Raw genomic sequence first — 6,841 nt, forward strand, 5'->3', positions numbered from 1 at the left:
GAGGCAATTTCATTATTCTTTCTCTTCTGCAGGAAAATCTCATGCATGGAGGAAAACAATAACATCTTGCACTCAAGTCAGTATCGAAAGTTTCCAACAGACAAAGGCAGATCGGACAAGTTGCAAGCAGGTTTGATCAAAGGCACAACAAAACGATGTTGTAGAATCAACCTTTAGCTCAGAAACAAAAACGTAACCTCAAAAATGAAATTTTGAATTGAGGCTGTTTTCAGGTAAGCATACCGGAATCCCGATTTTAAATTTCTGTTGGGGTCAGTCCCCTCGGGTCAGTCCCGAATTTAAATTTCATGTTGGGGTTAGTCCCCTCGGGTCAATCCCGATTTTAAATTTCATGTTGGGGTCAGTCCCCTCGGGTCAGTCCCGATTTTGAATTTCTGTTGGGGTCAGTCCCGAATTTAAATTTCATGTTGGGGTCAATCCCCTCGAGTCAGTCCCGATTTTAAATTTCTGTTGGGGTCAGTCCCCTCGGGTCAGTCCCAAATTTAAATGTCATGTTGGGGTCAGTCCCCTCGGGTCAGTCCCGATTTTAAATTTCTGTCGGGGTCAGTCCCGAATTTAAATTTTATGTTGGGGTCAGTCCCGAATTTAAATTTCATGTTGGGGTTAGTCCCCTCAGGTCAGTCCCGTTTTAAATTTCTGTTTGGGGTCAGTCCCCTTTTAAATTACCTGTTCGGGTCAGTCCCATGGTTTTAAATTTCTTGTTCGCGTCAGTCCCGTTTTAAATCCTTTGTCTGGGTCAGTCCCATTTTACAATTTTGGTTAAAAGAGGCCAGTCCTCATTTTCAAAAACGGCAGTCGTTCGAATAGTTTGCAGTCGAATAATACAGGTAAGTATTTGGTGTCTATTTCTTTGTCTCAAGTTTTTTCAAAACTCAGACAAAGAGGGGCAAACTGTAGACACCAAATTTTTAAATAATTTGTATGTTTTTTTTTATTTCTGTTTTAGTGATAATTCCTATCTATTTTTATTTGTTAATTTCATGATTTTTGTTTTAGACTGTTTGCATTTGTATAGCATTTTAGATCATTATTATCTATTATTTTATTTTTGTTTTTGCCCTTTTAGCTGTTTATTTTTATTTTTAGACTTTTAGCACAAAATATTTGTCAAAAGAAAAATTAGGCATGAAAAATGTGTTTTATTTCTTTTATTGTTTATTAATTGAAAAAAAAAAATCATTAATCAGGCACGGGAAAAATCTTAGTTTGGTTTTATCTTTCGTTACTAGTTTTGTGTTTTTTATTTAAATTTAAATTATCATTTTTGTATTACTGTTTACTCTAAAAAAAAAAAAAAAAAGGGAAAAGTCCACATTTTGGTTTCGGCTGCAGCAAAAAGGATTTGCAGCTACATTTCTCTGCTATTTTATTTTGGCCTGGGGTTGGCTCCGTTCGATAGATATAGTACATACCATCTGGCGTCATCCAGACCATCGTGGATAGGGTTCAGTTTTGGGGTTCCCATATAAAAGCAAAGAGGGACGGTAAGAAAGGAAAAAGGAAAGAAAAATAGAGAGGAACGACAAAAGGGTTTTACGTGGGTTTTGACGGCTGATTGAGAGAGAGCCGAGAGATAGAGAGAGCTAGAGAGGTGACGGTTGAGAAAAGGCGAGAGAAACAGAAAACTCTGGAGAAAAGAGCATGGAGTGGGCAGCTGAGAGAGGAGCGACTAGGGTTTTAGAAGAAAAAGAACGTAGCTTGGGCTAGGGAAGAAAGAAACCAGAGGGAGGAAAAAAGAGAGGTCCTGGCGGCTGGAGTTTGAGAGAGAATCAGAGGAGGGGGGTTGACGGTAGAAGCTTGAACATGTCTGGCAAGGGATAGGAAGACTCCCATGGGCAGCGAAGATTTGTGGGAGAAACGAAGCAAAGAGGCAACTGAGCAATCTTCGCCCGAGAGAAAAGGCTGAGAAGAAAGAAGAACGCTGAAAAACTTAAGCTTTCTCCAGATCAGGTTCTCCCTTTCTTTTTGATCTTGCCATTTCAGTTCCTTGTTCCTGTTTCAGTCCGCCACTTCTGTTTGTCTTTACAGCTTGTTTTACGTTTCATTGTGTCTCTTTAGTGCGTGAGCATAGGATGTTGTTTTGCTGAACTTTGTTCTGTGTGGCCTTTGGGGAATGTTAAGCTACGGAAGCTGCAGAAAGTAGCAATGAAATTGTAGAAAAGCTTCTAACTTTTGATTGTTCGTTATTCAGATTTTTTTTGGCATATATAGATCTAGATTTGGGTTTTGTTCGGACTTGGTTTTGGGGGGGGGGCAGGCATGGCTGTCTTCTATAGAGTTGTATCATGGCTTCTTGCTTGAATTTATTGGCTGATGTTTGTGTTTGAATAAGCAAACCCAGAAAATGACAAAAAAACTTCGGGCAGTGTTTCTTTCTTGCTGTTTACTTGTGATAGTGTTTATGGTTCTTGTTTTTTTTACTATTTTTGTTCTTAGTATCTTGTTTGTGTCAAGGTCCGAGCTTTTGCATGTTTTCTTGAATGTTTGGTTTGGCATTTCAAAGCAAGAGTTAAAGATTTTTGCTGCAATTGTCGTTCTGCTGTTATGGAAAACCACTGCTGCACTTTGTGTTGCTAGCAATCACCAACCCATATTTTTCTGACTCGATCTTGCAAACAAAAAAGTGTAATATTTGGCTTCGTTGATGAGTGGAGGTGTGTCTTATGGTTGTTTATTTTAAAAGCTGATTGTTTATGGGGGATGTGTTCGGGTGGATAGTAAACTGGAGCAGACAGCAGGTTGTATTGCAGAAACTTCCATCGTAGCCTTGCATGAATAGATTGCAGAAAATTTATTTTTCCATAGCTTGCATGGAGTTGACATAGAAATCTTTCCCTATGCTGGTTTTCGTTGTCTTGTATGCAATGAGGCAAAGGGAGGGGCTTAGTGAGAACTTGGGTTTGGTTCTAGTTTGTTGCATGTGTGTTAAATTTTGCCATGCATGTAGTTGCTGAAATCTCAAGGTGTTCGAAAGTTGTAGGAACTGTCAAGGTTTGCATGCTCTTTTTGTCCGACTTCTTGTGCTTGAATCTAAGGTTTTGTGTTGCAAAGTGAGGGGATTAATTGGTAGGTTTGTTGCTTAATTTAAAGGTTGGATGTTTGGTTGAAAGAGTTTGGATCAAAGTTGCGTGTTTGGATCTGTAATATGTGTTCAAAAATGAAATTTTGCAGCAAGGAATGTAGGAATGAATTCGGGTTTGCCAGTTTTTCTCATCTCCCCTTGGTTTGCATGTCTAAGCTAATGTTTTATGATGGTTTTGGAATCTAATATGAGCTCCCTGAATAACTAATGAAGTTGTAAAATCACAGAGAAATGAGAAAATGTTTTGCTGTTATAAAACTCTTGCTGCACTTTGTGTTGTTAGCGGTCACCAATCTGGATTCTTCTGATTTGATCTTGCAATGAAAGTGAATTATTTGGCTTGATTGATGATTGGGGGAGTGTCTTATGATCGTTTGATTCAAAAGTTGATGTTTTGTTGGTAATGTTTGGGTCGCGGTTGATGAAGCACAACAGAAAATGTTGCAGAAACAGGTTTTCCTACGTGGGTTCCATGCTTTTGCATGAAAAATGTCCAAAAGAATTGCACTTTACTCCCCTTAGCTTCTGTCTATGCTATAAAGGCCCAATCATGTTCTCATTTCTTGCAATTGGGTCCTAAAGTAATTGCAATTTCAACCGTTACTTGACCCTTTCTTTACTCTTGGACCCTTGAAGTTCTTAAAACGTTTTAATTGGGTTTGAGTGCTTGATTAATGTTTGCAATTGGGTCCTTGGTGGGTCCCTTTCTTGGAAACTATGCATTATTTGATTTCATTTAAGTTGCAATTAGGAGGGATTTGGTGATTTTGTTTTACTTCACTATTTAATTGGTGCCTTGACCCTTTTATTGTTTTGAAGCTAATATTTCCTTCATTTCATTACCATTGCAAGGGAGGTAACCTCTATCTCTTTGAGTTATTTCTCCTACGTGCCCTTACGTGTTATATGTGAACATGCATGCTTTAATTCGCTTTTCATTTTATGTTTAATTGCCTATTTTGTTTTTCTTTTTATTTTGTCTTTTTAATGAGCAAGTCATTGAAGGCACTTGAATGCCAAATTTGTAATAGTTAGGTATTTATTTTATTTATTTTGTTCCGTTTCCCCTTTTTTTAGATTGTAGTAGGGCTCCCCTAATGTAATAGATAGGGCTTTCTTTGCTTTATTTGCCCTGTGTGATTTGCATGGTTACGTGCTACGTGTTACTTGCTTTCTTAGGGCCTTGCATCTAGATACCATGCTTATGTGTTATGTGCTACATGTGATTTATGTGTTTATTTTGCTTTATTAGCCTTTACATGATTTATTTGATTTGTAATGAATGTGTGACGTCACCACACTAGTCCAACGCTAGTTGTGGCCACCTTTTCCGAATCCACACTAGTCCAATGCTAGTTATGGCCCTTTTTGTTCCGATTTCCCACTAGTCCAATGCTAGTGAGGATCCATAGACATGGGCTAGTCCAATGCTAGACCCTTAGGGACCTCTCTCGCTAGATCATGTTTGTGTGATTACATTACACTTCATGCATATTTCTTCATTTTTTAGGACCTTTATCATTTTCACATAATAATATTTCCCCTAATAAAATATCCCCTTACCCCCTATGTATGTAACATTCAGATTTGCATCTCATTTAGGAAATTAGGGGGTAGATTAGTACATTTTGCCTGATTAGACTAGGGAAACCCCTTGGATATGGGATTGGACGAGTTTGGCTTTTCCTAGCCTTAGCACGCTCGTATTCCCTCTATTAAAGGGAACATTGAAAAGTCACAAGTGTAAATTCCCGCACCCATTATGATGCATTCCTTTAGTTCATACACATTTGTATATTATTATTTCCTTTACTTTTTCTTTCGAGTCTCATGATTTACATTATTCGTGACCTCTCCAAAGAGTCATTACTGGGCGTCACAATTAATGTGATTGGCACCATTCAAGCTTTGAAGAGAAATTTTGCCCCCGACATCCCCCTAGGTTTAAGGTTTGCATTCATATAGTACATCCAAATATGATAATTCTTTGGTTAAAACAAGAAAATCTTTGACTAAATCACACAACTAGCCTTGGCTAGGTCGAAGGGGTGCCTTGGATTTTTATCCTTGCCTTCCCCTTCGTCAAATGTGACTCCCGAACCTTTTTCGTTGGTTTACGTAGATTTGGAGTCGTTTAAAAGGGGTTTTTTTTCATTTTTTCTTTTAAATTTTCATTTTTAAGGTGACTTGGTACACCTTAACTCTATACCAAGTGGCGACTCCATTTTTCATTCAATAAACCCTTTTTAAACTATATTTTGGGTCAAATCGTCGCATTTTCATGTCCCATTAGACCCATATTTTTCTTCATTTTCCTTTGTAAATCAAAATTCATTTTCCAAAACAAAAATTCACCTTTTAAAACCATTTCTTTATTTTTATAAAAATGGGGCGCGACAGGCATCACGCGGTAGCTATTTTTAAAGGGTAAAACACTAAAGGCCAGTTATTTTGAAATAAACAGTTAGCAAACGAATGCATAAACAGAAACATATAAATGCATAATCAGAAGCGTTTCTACCTAAATAGGAAAAAGGAAAAGTCAACTGGCAAAGTAAAACTCAAAACAGCACAGCATCAGTTGAGGCTAAGGCATGAAAAGAGAGAAATGAACTAAGGAGCCTGATGGAAAACATAAAAAGTATATTTCAACTTAATAATACCTAATTGTCTTCAATGGATCAAAAAATAACACGAGAATGGAAAAAAACAAGTTTTAGTAGAACCTCAAGTTCACTTGAACTATCAAGAGCTATCTGATAGGGAAAACTGTGACGACTGGAAAAATTTCCTTATATTTTTTCTTAAAATTTCCTTTTATTTGGAATTTATTACTTTAGAATAGTCTTACTACTCATTTACCCCACAATAAGTGCAAATAAACATAGAATCAAGGGTTTTTCCTTTCGTTTTCAAGTTATCGTAAATTAGGGTTTTTACGCCTTTTCGCAGTGTAATTATTCGGCATGGAGTGTGTATCAAATTTAGTGATTAAGAGTGAGTTTTAGATGATATTAAGTGTATGATTAGAAGTAATAGTAATAAGTCAGTAAATTGTAAGTGAAAACCCTAGTACACGCGATTTACGGAAAATCGGCTTGAACCGACGGGTATCGTTCACTACCGATTGAACACACCACTTAACCACCACTTCATTAATTTAATCTCATTGTTATTAGAGCCAAAATATCAGCCCCTGATCAGCTCTTGTTGGCCAAAATTATTGACCATAAAAACCAAAGGAAAAGAAAAAATTGGGGAAAAGATCTTGGAGTGACACTTGGAGACAATCCAACCATCTTTGACCCAAGCTCATTTCTATCACCTTGACGTTCTTGAAGCTTCATTCTTCCTCCATTTTGACCCATCTTGGCCGAACCTAAGGGAAAAAAAAGGGAGAAGAAAGCTTGATTCCATCTTTGGGGTTTAGCTCATTTGAGTGAAAAATCAAGAAACTAAACCGATTAATCTTTTCTTTGAGCACTTGGGAAGCTTGGTGTGCTAAAACTTTACAAGGAGAGGTGGTGGATATCTCTTACAAGCATCACAGTGAGGTATATTGGCTGTCCATCATCTTTAGTTCCCTTAATCTTGCTTAAGTTGCTATACAACTCATATTCCTGGTTAATTGATAGCTATGCAAGTAGTTTTGATGATTATGGAGAATTTGTGAGTTAGGGTTTTGAACTGTTCAGCTATATTCTTCTTGTTTAAATATAATATGATGTGAATAAGCTT

This window comes from Coffea arabica, chromosome 6c (assembly GCF_036785885.1).
Source record: "Coffea arabica cultivar ET-39 chromosome 6c, Coffea Arabica ET-39 HiFi, whole genome shotgun sequence".
NCBI lineage: Eukaryota > Viridiplantae > Streptophyta > Magnoliopsida > Gentianales > Rubiaceae > Coffea > Coffea arabica.